Below are 19,209 nucleotides of genomic sequence, written 5' to 3'. Positions count from 1 at the left end.
TATACTATAAGATAAATCGTGAAATGAAATACATTTTAGTGGGACAATATAACGATTCAATTAAACAGTGTGATTCGCTCTTGTACATGAACTTTTAAGTACATCGAACTGTTGTGGTTATCCTCATTCGTTTGGTCATCACGACAGCATTCGTTTTCTTCGTCTTCCACAGCAGCCCTTTTTACCCATCATTCACCGCGATTCACTGGCGAGAGAATGGTACTTGTACAAAGAAGGGCGCCGTTGTGTATTGGGTTGGATTCCCGCTAAAGAGGAAGAATAAATTGCGTTCTTGAGGTTGGTTTTATATCTATCATGTTGTACGTAGATATAGGCGCCATCTGCAACTTATCGTTATATCGACATTTCATTTTAGTCGTAAGTTCGCGTGTCCATTCCGTGCATTGGAGTATCTAAGCGGGGAACATGAATTGTTTTTACATAACTTCGAACAAAACTGTGGGTGAACGCTTGGGAACAGGTTCAGATTTGAGAAGTGGGCGAATTCGTAGTCGAAGCGTGGAATAGGTAACTATCAAAGTTTGCAGAAATGAAAATGAAGAACTGAAGGGAAAGTGCTACAATAGATAGTACAATACGTTTTGAAGTTGTTACGCATAGTAATGTAAATAAACTGTTCATTGTGGACACAACGTACTAAGAAATCTGATACAAACTCAGACGATAACACACAATGTTTACACATTATATCACAATATATTTTGAAATTGTGACAAGTTGTACGATATTATAATTTTAAATACAAAACTTGTGTTGTGGCGGGACGTAGGATTTCCAGATACGATTAACATATCAATTGTTGATGCTTTTAAGCTGCAGAAGAACTTTAATGGTAGGATTAATAACCTCTCACATTGTTTCTGCATTCACAATTAATTGTGTGTTGTAGGACATTCGTTTTGTGTTGTGACTTGTGATGTGAATAATTTTTTTATTGTTGTCATAACATGCAGAATCTCACTTTTATAACCCATTTTATATTTAGACAAAGCTTCGCACCATGCAAGCCGTCCTGTTTGTTCTATCAGGGAGAGAGCTCAGACCAACAAAAGTAGCTGTAACATATGTTGTTATACTGCTGTTTTGCGACCTATTCTGAGTTTCGTCTATTTTTCGGTCTAACTTTAGCATAACGTACTAGTTCTGCAAGTGCAGTTGGACAGGTCAAAATAACATAACATACAGTTGCTGGAGGCCTTGGTAGTTCACAGCGTTTTGCAAGCAGAAATACAACTTACTTTTACTTTTTTATTTGTATGACTGTGACTTCGTTACCGAATTTAATTAGCCTTTTTGACGTTGATGCATATGAAACTGATGTGTAGGCCAATCTACCAACAGTATTGTTAGTTTACTGATTGCTGATTTGTGTTAGTGTCACAGTTTCAGGGGAATACGGTATTTAGAGCATATGTACTTCTGCATGTCTTGTGAACTATAGAATCTATCAGATAAAGTGTGAGGGCTTATTATGTAGGGGGAAGAGGGAAGTAGGAGGGTCGAGAATGTAGTTGGTCATGCAAAAAAGAAATTACACAAGAAATAGGCCTACTGGAATACTGAACTTATTTAATGAGTGTAGGTTGAAAGTAGCCATTAGCTTGTAAAGCATTAAAAACAACCTATGTAGTCATGGCAGTTTTCCATAGTCTGCAGTTGAATGATGATTACGTAGAAGTCCTTGTTTAAATGGTGCATACACTGTTATTTTAAGCTACACAACAAACGCTATTGCAATACTGCCAAGAATGTGACTTACTATTCACATCTAATGCCATCTGGGAATATTATTTGCTAGTGTGATAACTATCTTTTTATAGCATTATTCTTTAAACGAATGTAGTCCATACAATTCTTGTGTGTAGCCCGTGGTACCAATGGAACATGGAGTAAACAGAAACATTTAAAAATTCATGTAGACTACATAATTATATTATTTGAATATAATAGAGGGAAACATTCCACGTTGGAAAAATATATCTAAAAACAAAGATTCTGTAACTTACCAAACGAAAGCGTTGGTACGTTGATAGAGACAATAACAAATGTACCAACGCTTTCGTTTGGTAAGTTACAGAATCTTTGTTTTTAGATATAATTATTATTTATTGTATCAAGTATAGTTATTTAGAAGTCAGTTGTTATACTCGAATTTCAGGAGTTATTTTGATATGGTACTCTTGATGAAATTGAAAGAATAGAAATTTCTTAACAGAACAGTCCTCTCTTCTGAAAAATATAATGTTTCTGCACTCATTGTAGAAACTGCTGTAAGGTGAAATACATTTTTCAAAAGACTATTTTCATTTAACGACTATATTAATGTTTATTCATGTATGTCATTCGCAGAAGGGGACAGTAACACGTTAACAGTAGTTTGCATACAGATAAAAATGTTAAGGTCCTTTATAAGATTTTTAGTTTCGTAGAATTGTGCTGGATAAGGAAACTGCAGTATAATAAACACACTTTTGGATTGTGGTGCATAGTTAACACCTATGGAAATTATTTATTACTTGATTGTGGTAAGAGATGCAGAAGTTTAGGTTGGGTTCATTGCGTTTTATGTGAGGTGATGCAGGAAACATCAGCATTTGAATTCTGATCACCTTGGATTGAATATCACATGAGAAATATGTTAAGACCGTTGTTGTGTCATGACACTTTTCTATTTCTATGGTATGTAACTTCAGATAGACGACAACACAACAACAATACAGAGACCTGGCTGTGACATTGCATGCTAGGAAAATACATGTGGACTACATGTTCGTGAAGCAGTAAACAAGGCGTAAAAGTTTCTCCACGTATTAATGAGAGTTCTGAAGAGGGGCAAGCAAGGGCACAATGGAGAAAACCTACATCTCTCTCGTAAGAGTCCATTGGGAGTATGCTGCAGGGATATTGGACCCCATCAAAGTTACCTGGCAACACAGGCAGGGGGAGGGCAGTGGATGGCAGCCAGATGTATAAAGGGAGATTACAGAACAAGTAGTGTCACCGGAATGATTAAGAATTTGGAATGGGAATATCTCGCACAAAAAAAAAATGTAAGGGCTAGACTTTGGGGAATACACCAATCGTTCATGGATGAGGATGCATGGGGAAACATAGTTCAAAGACTGGTTACTGATGAGGTATATCATGGAAGAAAAGACCATCAGTACAAAATACGTGTGAAATCATGATACAACAGTGCAGATAAATAATCTTATTTGCTATAAGAGTAAAGGAATACAACAAATTATCAAGAGAAATTGTCAATCCATTTGTAGCAAGCACAACAAAATTTAAAACCTGTCACAACAGTGGCAAAGTCACTCTTTGAAATTGATAGTTTTAGACCTGTTGTACCATTAACTAGTTTTTGGACCACTGCAGGCCCATCATCACATGTTAGTATTATAGGAACTTTTTTTTTTTCCAAGATCATGTGCAGCTAGATGTTTATCTGGAATGTAGACTTACCATATATGGAAGTGAAACATGTATCATAAGCAGTCCAGGTGGCAAGAAGAGAATAGAAACTTTTGAATATAGTGCTGAAGGGAGTATATCAAGTAGCAAATAAAGAAATACTGACTTGAATTGGGGGGGAGGGGGGGATTTATTGCACAATTTAACTAAAAGAAGTGATCAGTTGGTAGTAAACATTCAGATGTATGATGGAATTGTAAGTTCGGTGATGGATGGAAGTGTGGGGGGTAAAAATTATTGAGGGAGAACAGAGGATGAATACTGTAACCAGGTTTGAAAAGATATTGGCTGCTGTAGCTATTCAGAGACTACAACAGACTCTAGTGTCATGGTAATTGCATTGCATCTTGGTATCCATGACAAATTCTTTCCAATAATGTGCATTTTAGTCAGTTTACGTTCTCTCTCTCTCTCTCTCTCTCTCTCTCTCTCTCTCTCTCTCTCTCTCTCATCATAATTATGGGAAATCAATTGTAATTTTGGAACTGTCAGTGTAGGCCTACTGAACTCAAGTCTTAAGCATATATGCACTGTGTGGAAATGAATCTACTAAATTTTAAACATTAACAATGTTATGTAGCCTTTGATTAAAGTATTAGAAACTTCACTGTATTTAAGAACTGATGTGACTTTAAATGTTTGTTGCAAAAATCTGAAGCTTTTTCTGCCACAGATGCAAATTCAGTGATCATTTTAATTCAGATTTATCCATTATCAAACAGTAATAATTATGTTAGGGGTTGATGACTGGCTGCATTTAAAGTATGTAAGAGTAACTGTGTCAATAACAAATTTTATTGACCAGGTTTCACCACATTTCAAGAACTGAAATTTCTGTCATCAGGTGCATCAAACTTACAGATTCATGAAAATTATCTATAAATTCAGCCAAACCTGCCTCTCTGGTACAACTGCATATAAGTAAACATCTTTTTTTTACTGAAAGAACTGGTCACCCTGTCATTGCTGGGAACCAGATACCGTGTAGTGTGGTGTGTCTTGTTTCTGTGACCAAATTACATGATACGGTGGCAAAGATCCTGGATTCGGATTTAGGAGATGTGGGGTTCAAACCCCAATGTAGTCATCTGTATTTGAATTTTCCCAAAATCAATTAAACAAAATGCTGGAATGGTTTATTTGATAAATAAAGGGTTGCTTGCTTTCCTTCCTTGGCCTTGTGCAGCCAGAGTTTGTGTTTCACCTTTAATGAGCTCATCTTTGACAGATACCACAAATATCGTTCTTTGTGTTTTCTTTGTTGCTGTAATGGTTTGAGGTAAAGTGTATTCCATAGTTGGATACTGCTTAGGCCACTCACACTGCTGCCTGTACAAGCATCGCTTTCTCCTGTAATGTTCCTTGGAGAACCCCTGATGTTGTAGTATGTGCCACATGTTGACTTGGGTGCCATCAGCTGTAAACAGACAGCTCCTAAATATGTAACCAATGAAGAAGCTGTCTGTGAAAGAAGTGGTTAATCTGTTGATTATGGTACTTCTTTATAACCATTTAAGTATGTTTAATGGTGCTAGTTGACTTGATTTAGCAATATAGACAGACATACATGATAATTATGTGTAAGGACAATGATACAAAATGTCACTGTGGTTACAAATAGATAATTTCCTCTTAATGTGTGGCAGCAGAGAGAGTCTGGGCAATGGCCAGATATGACATGAATTAGAAGATAATTCGGAATGACATCCATGAGAAAGAGAGAACGGTACAAAACTCTAGGAAAATCGTCACTGAAATTTTAGCAACAGATAAGATTTTAAAACTTGAGAAGATGGCAGTTGTAGACACTGTAGTTGACAAGCTACAGATAACAGTAGCACAGACTAAAAATAAAAAGCATATAGGTGTAACAGAGAAGGGAAAGAAAAGATACAACAAATACAGAGAAGCAGCAGCAAGAAAAATAAAGATATTGGAAACTGAATACATAGGCCTACTTAAAAAAAGGGGAAATAAACTGAACTGTGGGAAGACAATGAAAGAAGTTGAAACTGGGCAGTGTCAAGAACCAAGCACCTACTATAGGCTAAATATCTAAGGTGCCGATGGAGGAAGGTGAATCTGAACAACATATTTGGTAAAGAAACAGGCACCAAGTTCCCGAGTATGTTGTTACTGAGCATGCTCAGCTGTACGGCATTGTTTGCTACTGTTACGACTCTCTCTTCATTTATGAGCTGCATGTCCCATCCGTAAATAGGAAGCTGGCGACAGTGGTCATGGTGTTTGTGAGCTGTGTTTGTGTGAATGTGTGTGTGTGTGTGTGTGTGTGTGTGTGTGTGTGTGTGTGTGTGTGTGTGTGTGATTTCTACTTCAGAAGAATGCTCTTTGGCTGAAAGATTAAAAATGTAGCAGTCTTTTTGTTGTGCCAATCTGTGGCTCAGTGAGTCTTCTATATGGTGAGCAGCAGTTGTTTGGTATTAAGAATTATTTTCAGCATGGTTCCCCTTAACAGATGAAGGAGCCGGAGCATTTTGTGGTAGCATACTGCAATCATAATAATAGGAATCTAATGACAATGAAATTGAGTGAAGTGACCGTAGAGTCTGACCAGCAAATTTTAAGATTGAGAAAATGATGAAATGTTACTCTGATTGACATGGAAAGAATAGTGGGATGGGCCTTGTTTCAGGGTATTATTTAAGATAATCATAGCCTGAGTAGGACAGTTCGTTAATGACTTTCAGATCAGGATAGTAGTGTGTGTCAAGATGAAAGGTTTGTTGGTTTTGGAGTACACTAGTAGTTTCATGACAGTCTGATGTATTGGGGGAAACAGATTAGTGAACAAAACTTGTCATCCACCCTCCCCCCCCCCCCCCCCCCCCCCCCTCTTTCTGGTTGCTGTGAAGAGCTGCTTTGTGCTTCCCCTTCCTTGCAGTTTGGTAGGTGATGAATATGTACAGCAAAACACTCTCCAGAGATTTGTCTGTCATGTAATTCAATTTTTCTGATTTTTCCATGCAGTTTTAGTTATTTAAAATGAGAGGTGTGTTAGATACAAAATGAATGCAGACCTTATTTTTTGTTCACTTTCGTCAGCTTCTCTAGCTGGTAATTGTATTGTAACCTTAAATTCCAACCTTGATATGGGCTGTGCTATATGTTGGAGGATTTGCTGAACAACCATTGCAAGTAAAAGAGCAGTAATAGGTCAGACTCGACAAAGGAATATTGTTATGCTCATGTATTATACAGATATTACTTTGTCTACTGAGCTCAACAAATGGAAAAAATGAAACAATATGACAATCATGATTAATGTAGTACTGAGCTGTGTGATTAATGTAGTGTGGAGCTAAGTTTAGCTTGTCATAATTCCATGATTATTTGTATAGAATTGATGTGTTTGAGCTGTGAAACATTTCCAGGGGCATTTTGTACAGTTTGTTTCATTAGATTCTGTAAATAATGATGAGGGACGATGTGCACTGTATTCTTTGCTTTATTGTTGAATTACATAGTTAAGTTTAGTGGCCATTGTATTGCCCAGTAGTGTAGTAATGTATGGCCAGATGGAGTTAGCTTATTGATTTCACCAGTGTAATCGTGGAAGATGGAATCTTTATCAGGAAACATTGTCTGCATTGGGAAAATGAAGAGAAAGAGATAATATAAATCAAATACTTACGGGTGTAATTTTGTGAGGGATTGATGTTAATCGTGTGGGAGAAGGAATATCAGGGTTTCACATACAATCATTCATGAAGTTATTAGAAATGGAGCACAAGCTGGGGTAGCATAAGAAAACAGAAGGAAATAGGCTGTATTTGTCAAAAAAAGAAAGAAAAAAAAATGGATCACAGAATTTGCTTTAATTTAATCCATTGACATAATACGTATTGCGTGCACTTGGTTGTGCCTATCAGTACCAGATGTTGATGAGGACTGATGCAAGACTTAGTGATGTGGCATGTAATGTCATAACATACAAGTACACTTGTGAGGAATGTGCTAGAGATCCACTTCGGTAAAGAACTGGCGAGAGAGCATTGCCAGAGTATTCTGGAGCCACATTGCATGTGAGCACTACAGCGTGTTTTTCAGAAGTCTGCAAGAATGTGACAGCTTGTAAAGAACAGGAAACAGTGATGGCTGTGATGGTAGCAAGTGATGCAAAAGTTGTGATGAAAATTTTGTTAAAAAGAAAAAAAGAGCGGGTGGCATTGGTAGCATGCAGGGTTATATAAAAAGCAAATGGGTGATGGATTGATGTCTAACATGATGCTACAGACTGTTTTTGGGTAGTATTGCCCAGTGATTTATGAAGAGCTGGCATAGTAAAACTCTATGCCCCGTATCAACGGTAAAAACCAAACAAGCTGAGTAGTTCCCCTTACATATATCAGTGACTCACTGCATCAGACTGCCTATTTCATGGTTTGCATTATCTTTAGTGTTTCTACTAAAATGGTCCTTTGATTCCATAGGCTGTGATCCTTACTCTGTCTACTGCCATGCCATTCTAGCTCACATGTTGTTTATGAGTATGTAAATACCTACAAACATGCAGCAGTGGTGATCCTTTTTTGAGCACAGGTTTAACTGTACTTTACTTCAATAAATTTGGAAATGTGTGCTCCCTGATACTACTGTTGATCATATGGTTAATTATTTCAACTAATTCCTTATTGCATTTTGTAATTATAATACTAATCAGTCCATCCCAGCCAGATAGGGTCTTATTCTTTATTTATTATTTTTCCTATTTATTCCACACCCACTTCCTTAAATTCAAAAGCAGTTTCCAGCCTAAGGTAAGACTTTGCCATCTGGGTAAGACCTGTGTTATTAAGTGGATTCACAGCTGACAATATAAAATATTCAAAATATATATTGCAGATTCATTAAATATATTGCAGATTTTATCTGGATCTTTAATATGGTTTCCTTCATGTTGGATTCTGTCAATTTGAGCATCTAAGTTAGGGATGGCTTTGCGATATCGTTTTATTATATTCCATGTAGTCTTCCCTATATTTGTTGACTGAACTATTTCCTTATCTAGGATCTGTTTTCTTAAATTTGAGAGCTGTTGCTGAAATTGTTTTTTAGCTTGATTGTTCTTATCCTTAAATATTTGCAATTTAGTTGACATATGTAGCACACTTAGATCTTCGATATTTTGGCTGAGTTTAATGATGTAAGCTGGAAGAGTCAGTCTGGTGTTTTTTACATTTTGGTTGTGATTTACTACTTTCTTACTTCCTTTCATTGGGGAGCAAAAATTAAGATATTGTAAAACAATATCATAAAATTTGACCCATTTGTATTCAGATCCTTTTTGCTGAAGAACTAGTTGCCATTCCTCAGATGCTAGTTTCCTTTTAAAAACATTAATGTTTTTCTCTTTAAGACTTCTTTTATGTTCTACAACCTGAGTCCTTTCTTGGATGCTTGCGTGTTCATAGTCTACAAATTGACATTTGTGGTCTGAGTAGCGGAAGTCCACATTCCAGCAACTAATACTATCTTTTGCCTCTTTACTTGGTATTATGTAGTCTGTTCTACTGGAAGTACTCGGAGTTACTCTTGTATCTGAATTTACAACATTCATAAGATTATAGGAGTTAAGGGTATCCTTTAATCTGCTGTTATGGTTATTGCAAGATGTTGCCTCTATATTCAAGTCACCAAGTATTGTTACCTCATTTGGGTCACAGTGTCCCACTATTCTACTAAAAATTTCTGTGAAATGCCCTACCTCTGATTTTGGTGGACGATAAATCCCAATAATTTTCTGTTTCACCGTGCCCTTTCCGCAACCTTTGATATGGAGTTGAACGCCTGTCACTTCAGTCAAGCCTTCATTATTATACGAATCTAGATGGTTTAATCTATTTACTTTGAGCTGCTCTCTAACAAATACTGCTACACCTCCACTTTTATGATGCAGTCTACAGTAGCTATTTCGTAGGAAATAGCCATCTAGTGTAAAGTAAATAATTTCCTCAGATTTCAGTCCATGCTCGGTTAATGATCATTTACAAAAGTCTGCAAAACATTGAGCTTATTTCTAAAATATTGTATATTTAAGTGCATGGCCCTTAATGGTACTTTTAGTTTGTCATTTTCAATTTCCTCCTGTTCTGGATTGTTTATATTGGGCCAAATCCGGTTGGAGTTGGCCCTTTCCATTAATTTCCTTGCATATTGGGATTTAGGGCGATAGCCCGTCTGTTTTCACGAATTATTACGTCAACAGCTTTGTTTATGTCTGATGCAATTCTCTTTTTACCAGATAGATTTAAATGTTGACCATGCATTGTGCAACTAGTGTTTTGATTGCTGTTGATGTCAAGAAGTCTTAAGTTTTTAAACTTGGAGCAGAATTGTTGTAATTTTTGATTTGTTCATCGAATTTCATGATTTACACAAGATCAGTCCGCCAGATCAAATCTCAGAAGTAAATTCGCTACTATCACATTTGTAGTCGATAGCAACTGCAAGATGATGATCAGATTTCTTATAAATGCACTGGCCTCGTTGCAGTACACGTCCTTTGATCCCTCTATGAGAACAACACAGTCACTCTTAGAGGAACTGGCACATTCTTTTTGAATATTGCTGGCTACATTTCTGAATTTCGCTCCAAGCCTAACAACAGCTGACACACTCACGTTCTCCTTAGCAGAGTTTGGTACAAAATTTGAAACATTGCATTCATGGCTGTCTCTGAATGTTTTTAATTTGAATCCATGATGTATTTGATTTCGCATGGCTGAAGAATTGTTCTTTGGAGATTTCGTGTTTGTTTTCGTGATTTTTAACACTGCAGAGCTGTCTTTGACATTGTCAGACACAAGCTTTTTTTTGTTCAGATTTTGAATATTTATGGAACGTTGGTGTTCGTCTGCTATTCTTACACTATTTTTACCTGAATTGTCGTGTTCTATTTTTTCACCTGCAGCACATTTCTTGGGTTCACATGATTTAACAGTTGCAGTACATTTATTTGCATTCACTTTTAAATTATTGCTGCTCCCCAGGATTTTTGTGCTCTAAAGCAGCACACTTTATTTGTAGTGCTTGAATTTGCAACATTTCAATTATTGAATACTTGTCACAGATGGCTTGTTAGTGTCCACCATTTCTCTTATCTTGATTTGTGTATCTCACCGTCAGCCAGGGCTTTATGCCATCTCTACATATAATACACTAACAGTGTTCAATGCTTTTATTCATATGAATGCTACTCAGTGAGGACCACCTTTTGCCTCATTTATGATACGTTGTTTGGAGGAATGAGTATACAGGTCATTGTCTAGTTTAATAAAAACTGACTAGTTTCATTTTAATTACAAATAATAGCTGTAGTCCACGAATATCAATCCACAAAAATAATAATGGACTTAAACAAGTTCAAATCAACTGTGAAGGATTACTTGGCTGAGCACTGCTTCTGTACAGTAAGGGAATACCTAGAAAAACAAAACTGCCTTACCAATTAAGACTGTTTTTATAAAATGTGTAGAGTAATAAAATCTTGTATAATTTTATCTTTTGTTAAAATGATCTCTGAAAAAAAAGAAAAAAATCAAGGAATGTGTATTGTAAGTAATGAATGTTCCAATATCTTTTGTACACTGTACAGTCCTAGATTTACAAGACCAGTAAATAAATAAATAAATAAGCATTCTGGAACATAGGTGTTTCTGTATTTACAGCAACTCCTATGTTAAATATGAAGAACAAATATTTGTAAGTTGTCTGTGAAGAGATTAACAGATAGTAACGGTCACATGAAGTCGTGCAGATATTTTACATTTTTAGTTAAGCAAAGAGCTGTGCAATTCCTTCTCAAATAACCTATATATATTAGCAGTAATTGAAATTTGTTTTTATAAGGGTCAAGAGACAGATTAAGGAAAGGCAAACCTACATTTCTAGCATTTGTAGACTTGGAGAAAGTTTTTGACAATGTTGACTGGAATACTCTCTTTCAAATTCTGAAGGTGGCAGGGTAAAATACAGGGAGTGAAAGGCTGTTTAAAATTTGTACAGAAACCAGATGGCAGTTATAAAGAGTCGAGGGGCATGAAAGGGAAGCAGTGGTTGGGAAGGGAGTGGGACAGGGTTGTACCCTATCTCCAATGTTATTCAATCTTTATATTTATCGAGCAGTAACAGAAACAAAAGAAAAATTTGGAGTAGGCATTAAAATCCATGGAGAAGAAATAAAAACTTTGAGGTTCCCCGATGACATTGTAATTCTGTCAGAGGCAGCAAAAGACTTGGAAGAGCAGTTGAATGGAATGGACAGTTTCTTGAACTGAGGATATAAGACGAACATCAACAAAAGCAAAATGAGGACAATTGAATATAGTCGAATTAAGTCGGGTGATGCTGAGGGCATTAGATTAGGAAATGAGACCCTTATAGTAGTAAAGGACTTTTGCTATTTGGGGAGCAAAATAACTGATTGATGGTCGAAGTAGAGAGGATATAAAATGTAGACTGGCAATGGCAAGGAAATCATATCTGAAGAAGAGAAATTTGTTAACATCGAATGTAGATTTAAGTGTCAGGAAGTCATTTCTGAAAGTATTTGTATGGAGTGTAGCCATGTATGGAAGTGAAACATGGACATAAATAGTTTGGACAAGAAGAGAATAGAAGCTATCAAGGTGTGGTGCTACAGAAGAATGCTGAAGATTAGATGGGTAGATCACATAACTAATGAGGAGGCATTGAATAGAATTGGAGAGAAGGGAAATTTGTGGCACAACTTGACTAGAAGAAGGGATTGGTTGGTAGGACATGTTCTGAGGCATCAAGGGATCACCAATTTAGTATTGGGGGGCAGCGTGGAGGGTAAAAATCGTAGAGGGAGATCAAGAGATGAATACACTAAGTAGATTCAGAAGGGTGTGGGTTGCAATAGTTACTGGGAGATGAAGAAGCTTGCACAGGATAGAGTAGCATGGAGAGCTGCATCAAACCAGTCTCAGGACTGAAGATGACGAAAACAACAACAACAACAACAAGGGTCAAGAGAAGGAATTTATTAAATATTGAGTAATTATTTTATGTTTCACAGACCAATGTAATGCTGATGATGTGGTTTTTTTCTGTTCTTGTCCTTACTGGTGTGAGGGAACTAACAATGGTCAAGGCAAAAAAGATGAGTCTGTCAGTCAAAAACTGGAAGGAATGCAGAATACCCATTTACAGCTCCATAACTTCTTGATTGGAACTGAGACAAGTTTCCACCCACAAATGTATTTAAAAGTTGATGTAAGTGAAAGTAAGAGGGTTTCTAATGTGGTGAATAGGATTGATTTTGTCCAAAAATTCACAAATTAAGCCTCTTCAGCTAGATTGATATTTTGGGCAGGTGCTTTGTCTCGAATAAAGAAAATTTTGTTTTTCTTTTACAATCAAGCAGTTTGGTGCAGAGTAGTTATGTGAGGTTTACCAGTTGTTTTTGTACCCTTATTAGGGTTATTGATAGAATGTTAACAATACGAGAATAACCCATTTTGCACCCTGGAAAACACTGGCTGTAACTGTCATGCCCATTTGCCCACTGCTTGGAATGCTGTTTCATTTCTGACATGGAATGATGATCCAATTTGTCATCCATGGTAATAAACTGGTGCACAAAATCACTTTTATCGTTTTTGTACAATGGTACAAAAACTGTGATTTTGAAAACAGCTACACATGGATCATCTTTAATAGTGATACAGTCATTTTTGCCGACACTTGGCTTGCATTCTTGTGCAAATACATATTCATAACAGTATCAAGATATTGTTAATATCAATGCCAACTCTCTGCCATGCCTAAAACTTATCTTCCTACTGTAGTGCCTTTCATCCTTCTTGTCCCTGATCAGAATCACTTCATATTCATTGCAAAATGTTCTAATGTCAAGTAAAGATTTTGATTACATTTAGTTGCATTTGTCATATTGCACAGATCATTTGGAGAGGAGTGTCAGGGATGTTGTAAGTAGCCAAAGATATACATTTAATTTAAAACCAATTCTACAAAATGAATTAACATTATGAAATATTAATTGCTAATGCTAACTATAAAGTAAACTAAAACAACATTATGAATAGTTCCCATGGAGATAAGACTAAGAGTGGCCCAACAGAATGGTTCTTTAATTCAGTCGTACATTTCACTACATTACCTACAAGTCATTTAATATGCTCTTGCATGTTGTTGAATACATGTGTACCTATGTCTCCAATTCCTTTCTTTACTATTACTTTTTTTTGGCTTTACTTAGAACCTTGGGGCTCATTTTGACTCTTTGCACAGGTCTTCTGGTTCTTTTTAGCCCAGAATACTTTCATATTCTGACTATGAGCAAGCTTCCTCTCCTTTGTCCACTTCAGTCTGCTGATTCCTGTTCTCATTTTGCTGGTAAGGGGTATTGGTAATACCAGTTGTAGAGTGATGTGCCAGAATTTGTACATGTTCTGTATGGTTTCTAGTGGAATTTCAGATTGCTCCAGGTTTGGTTTCACTATGGTAATATATTTGTTCCAGGAAGCTTTCCCTCTATGTCTTGCAGTGAAGATCCTGTCTGTGCATCTGCAGGCGTTCATGTGGGTCAGATGTTCACAGAAGGCCAGTGTCGTTTTCATCATAGATGTGACTGTGTCTTCTTGGAGATGGCGCAACTCAGTGTTGTCTGATTCTGTAGGTGCTATCTTCTTCTGTTATTGTCCATTCCTTGAGCTCTATTTTCCTGAGTGGACTCTTCCTATTTATTCAGGAGCGTACAATATGGAGGCCTTACTTCTGAGTTCTAACATTTAAGATTGTTGGAAAGGTACTTGCAGATGTAAATGCTCTTACAGGAATGATAGGTCCTCTCCAATTTGGCGCATATGTATCTACTGCCAAGTTCTCACTCTCATTTACTGAAATCCACTCTCCTAACTACTGGATAACAGGTATTTTACAAATGGTGGTACCTTCTAATGGAACTGAAGATGGGGCTCCCTTTATGTTAGTCGTGAACTCAATTTTTTGTAAACTGATCCTCATACTGGTCTTAGCTGCTATGGTGTAGAGGCTCTGTTGTTGGTGAGTAAGTTGAAAGGTAAAGTTCTGCATTCTGGCGTAGATGGGCCAATTAGGTCTGACCGACTGCGTGCCATCCTCTGCCAATGGTGTCATTGGAAGCAGTATGGAGGAGCATTTGGTCAGTGCATTGCTCTCCCGATTGTTACCAGGTTTCTTGACCTGGAAACCGCAACTAATTGGCCAAGTAACTCCTCAGTCGGCCACACGAGGCTGAGTGCATCCCGTACCAGTCCTCCCACCAAGGAAAAATCACTGGCAGTACCAGGATAAAGGCAGTCAGCCACGCTGACCGCTCAGCTGCGGAGGTGGAAAGTTGGTGTGTAACCTTTTCTATATTCTTGGTTAACAAGACAAGGTCACCTGCAAGGGCTAATGCAGGGTACACTGATGTTATCTTTATTGTATCCAATCTTCATTCCGGTTTCCAGCAGTAGTGTGCAAGTCTATTCCATGATAATCTTCTCCAGTATAAGTTGAAGAGCATTCTTGAGAGGCCATCTGACTACCATTTGAGTGGTGACACTCTGTGTGTTCACTTCTAAGTTTGATGTTGGAGGTCGTGTTCCTCAAAGTGGCCTGGACTAGTCTGACAGTCTTCTTGTCCAGGTCCAGTCTCGCAGGATGGGTATCGGGGCTTGTCCATCTATCGAATCACATGCCTTTTGGAAGTCCAGTAGGATGACCCGCAGATGTCTGCTATGACTGCATTATGTAAGGATGGGCTTGAGGTTTTGTATTTGCTCTGTGCAAGATGTACTGGTTTGAAAGCCAGTCTGATATTTACCTCATTGGGAGACAAGTTGGTTGGTGACAGTAGTTAGCAGGGCTCTAGAGACAACCTTGTAAGTGACAGATACCAGACATATGCCTCTGTAGTTGTCGAGGTCAGTCTTACTACCCTTCCTGTGCAGGAGATGTATCACAGCTGAGGTCCATCCTTCTGCTAAGGTCTCTGTCACCCATATATTACATATATTATGTGGATGCTTCGTACTCATTGCTCAGTTGCGTGTTTCTGCACCTCCACTACTACACTATCTTCGCCTTAGGCCTTGTTGTTCTCTAGACTCCTGATAATCTCCTGCATTTCTTCCCTGGTTGGTGGTATGGACATGGGATTCTTAGAAGGTGGCTCATGGAAGATAAGTTTCCTCTGCGTTGAGGAGCCTTTGGAGGGGTATTGGTGCAGTCTTCATTGCTTAACTGAAGCTTCCCATCAGGTCTGCAAAGCTGAAGAGTGGGTGCTGTGCATCTTGAGTCCCCTATAGAGGTCTCTTGAGTTGTTCTTCTTCTGTTGTATCAAGGGCCCATTGTTGTTTCTCTTGGTATTGTGGATAGTGTTGCATTTATTTTTCTTTGTGTCAAAAGTCGTATTAGTTGTGCTCATCATTATGCTTGTTCCACTCAATCTGTGGACTGCGCATTTTCTCTATAGCATGGCCACATTCTGTGGTCCACCAAGAATACTTGCGGTTTTTGAATGAGGCTGGGATGATTTCTTGCGTGGTGTCCAGAAGAGCTTTTTGTAGGTAGGGCCATTCTTGTTTTTGTATTTTTTTCGTCAATGGTTTGGAAGATGATTCCCTATTGTAGAGTCGTAGAATGTTGAATGTCGGTGTCTTTAGAACTCTCTTTAATGTCAGGTGATCTCCTCAAGGGTTGTAGGTTGGTCTTTACAAGGGGACAGTAATTGCCAAAGTCTAGGTTAGTGTCTCTAAGTATCTTGACGTTCTATGTCTCCCTGTGGCACTTGTTGTCTATAGCCACATGGTGTATCTGGAATTCACCTAACAAGGGATTCGGGCTCTTCCAGGTCTTGGACTTCCTAGGTAGTTGTTTGAAGGTGGTTAACTTCAGGACCATGCTATATTTGTCACAAAGGTCTATAAAGTGCTATCAATTCCTGTTGGTCCTTTTTCATGCTGGACAGTAGCCAACTGTTCTGTGATATTTTCTCTCTTTGCCAGCTTGTGTGCTGAAGCCACAGATGAGTACTGTGTTGTGGGATCTTGTCCAGAGCTTCTTCCAGTAAAGTTCAACCATGTCTAGATTTTTCCTGTTAATGTCATTTGTAGGTCATGAAAGTTTATGATAGTGTATGTTCCGTTGTGGAACTTTAGGATAGTAAGGAGGTCCTACCACTAGGTGAAATAAAACCCATTTGTGATTGATCACCCATTAGCGCACAGCAGAGGCAGTGGTTAGATGGGGGACTGCCTTTATCACTCTGATGACTGGTTTCCCTTTGTAGATCTCGTATTCTTGGGTTTCCATCACACCTTTGTCTGAAAATTGAGTCTCTTTTAGCAGTCTCTTGTAGTGCTCCTATCCAAGTTATGTTTCAGTTTTCTTACTTTTAGCAAGGAGTTGATGTTGATATTTCTTTTATTTTTTATACTGCTGTGTATATGGTGGGAAACATGGTAGTACAGGCTCCCCAGAATCCAATGACCTTCTTGCCCTGACACAGATGGTTGTGGATTGGTTACCACATGGGGTATTCTATGTGTTAATATTTCTCTTATTGTTGACTCCAACTAGTATTTGCATAGGGCCATGCTAGTGGGTGGCAGATTGTTTAGTCTGAAGGTTGTTAGCCCTGAGGTTGAAGGTAAGAAGTGCGAAGTGCTAATAAACGGATCCTAAATATATGCACGAGATTAAAGAATATTACATTTCTGGACATACGCTGCGTAGGAAGAAGATTCCACACATTCCATGGCTTACATCTCAACAGACTAGTGAAGGACATTGTTATAACATGGATCCAAGAAGTAGTAAACAGCAAACATGCAGTGTTCTGCTATGGAGGGCCATCCCTTTCAAGGAAAAAAATAATGAATACTTGGAGGAGTCAATCATGAAATGGCAGATCAGTGAAACAATACTTCGACAGGGAAAGAGCGACGTTTTTTTAGGATAATAAAACTTTCCACCAGTGCAACACCAGATGCAAGTGTGTGTGTGTGTGTGTGTGTGTGTGTGTGTGTGTGTGTGTGTGTGTGTGTGTGTTCAGGGAAAGAGCGACGTTTTTTTAGGATAATAAAACTTTCCACCAGTACAACACCAGATGCAAGTGTGTGTGTGTGTGTGTGTGTGTGTGTGTGTGTGTGTGTGTGTGTGTGTGTGTTTCATATGTGCCTCAAATATAATTCAGTCTACACAAGAATAATTTATCACTTTTGCATTACAATGTACAGGTTTAGGAAACAAAATAGATGCTTTTGATTCATTTATCACAGGACTATCTCCATATGTAGTAATAATTACAGAGCACCAGAAACAGTGGACAACATTCAATTTGTAAAATTATGTGTTACATGCAATAAATTGAAATTGAACTATCAGCTGCGTCTAACATGGGGGAAAGACACTGTTTGCAGCCACTTGATCCGAGACAGACACAGCTGAAAATACTGCTTCCACCATCTTCGTCATTGGAATTTTAGCCCTCATCTGCCATTGAAACTGTTGACCATCTTCTCCTGTAACCCAGGTGGGAGCCCTCACTAGGTGCTGTTAACTGGGCCAGCTGAAACAGGGTTTCTCCCTCTTTCTGTACTATTGTTAATAACATACGTTGTGAAACAGTAAACAAACACACACCTTAAAGTGTTTGTAGAAGTTGTTTTCACCTATTTTTTCAAAATTCTTATAGGAAAATGAGAACTGTTGGCAGTGACAAAGGACATTAATGAGTGTGTACATATTGTGAAGCAATTGTCAAAAAACCAAGGTTTTTTGGAGAGATTTCTGCAGGATGTTCTAGAACTGATATCAGATATGATTCTTATGACATGCTTTTATATTCTGTAAGTTCCCTGTAAATTGAGTTTCCGCAAATAAGGCTCCATTACTCCCTTTACCCATTAGTAAATGGAAATTTCTAGGATAAAATAATTTCCTAATTTTTAGAACGCTTAAAAGCAATAAATATGCTTACTGGAACTCTGGCTAAACTAAGCTGCTTTGTTAATTCTAAGGTGTGGATTTTCCATTTACTGTTATGATGTATTTGTAGTGTCAAGCACTTGTCGCCTTCTATTTATTATATTTCACTGTTTGAATACTTCTAGACAGAACTGTATGTGCTGAATCTTGTCAAATTTTAATGGCAGTTCATTTACCCTGAACCATCTGTAGACGTTTTCAAAAATTTTATTATCTGCCTTTCAGTAAGTGGAGTGGTAATAGTGTTTATTTCTATGCGTGCTTCATCTGCAAAATTTCTGGTGTACCTTGTCTGACAGGTGTTCATTACACACGTCAAATAACTGATGATGAGAAAACTGACAATAGAGACCTCTATATACTGTGTTGCTGTTGTACAGCATGTGAGACTGAGCTCTGCTAAATTATGTGTTAGGGATATATTTTATCAATATTATCATCATGCTATTTTTATTTTCCAGATTTGTCCAACATATTGTGCAGCTACAATTCCATTTTCGAAGACTGCATAGCATAACGCACATTACATCTTCTTCAGTGTTTCATCTGCATTTTACCATAAACCATTAGCCTTCTGCATTGGTGAAAAACTTCACCGAAAGCTATGTAGTCAGTGACAGTACTCTCAAATAATATGTGGTCAGTGACACTACTGTCATAAATATTATGTGATCAATGGCAATAATGTCA

At 37.7% G+C, this 19,209-nt stretch overlaps 1 protein-coding gene across 2 annotated transcripts in view; it reads left to right on the top strand.

Moving 5' to 3' along the window:
• Positions 1-216: 216 nt before the first annotated feature.
• Positions 217-19,209, top strand: part of LOC124590946 — a 278,651-nt gene continuing 259,658 nt past the window's right edge. The window contains exon 1 of one of the 2 annotated variants that reach the window (XM_047131688.1): positions 217-297. The gene's annotated coding sequence lies outside the window, so the exon portion shown is untranslated. The remainder of the gene's footprint in view (positions 298-19,209) is intronic. The other variant, XM_047131689.1, reaches the window with a different exon arrangement.

The sequence above is a fragment of the Schistocerca americana genome, chromosome 2 (genome assembly GCF_021461395.2).
Source record: "Schistocerca americana isolate TAMUIC-IGC-003095 chromosome 2, iqSchAmer2.1, whole genome shotgun sequence".
NCBI classification, from domain to species: Eukaryota; Metazoa; Arthropoda; class Insecta; order Orthoptera; family Acrididae; genus Schistocerca; species Schistocerca americana.
This window is presented reverse-complemented; position numbering and strand designations above follow the sequence as displayed.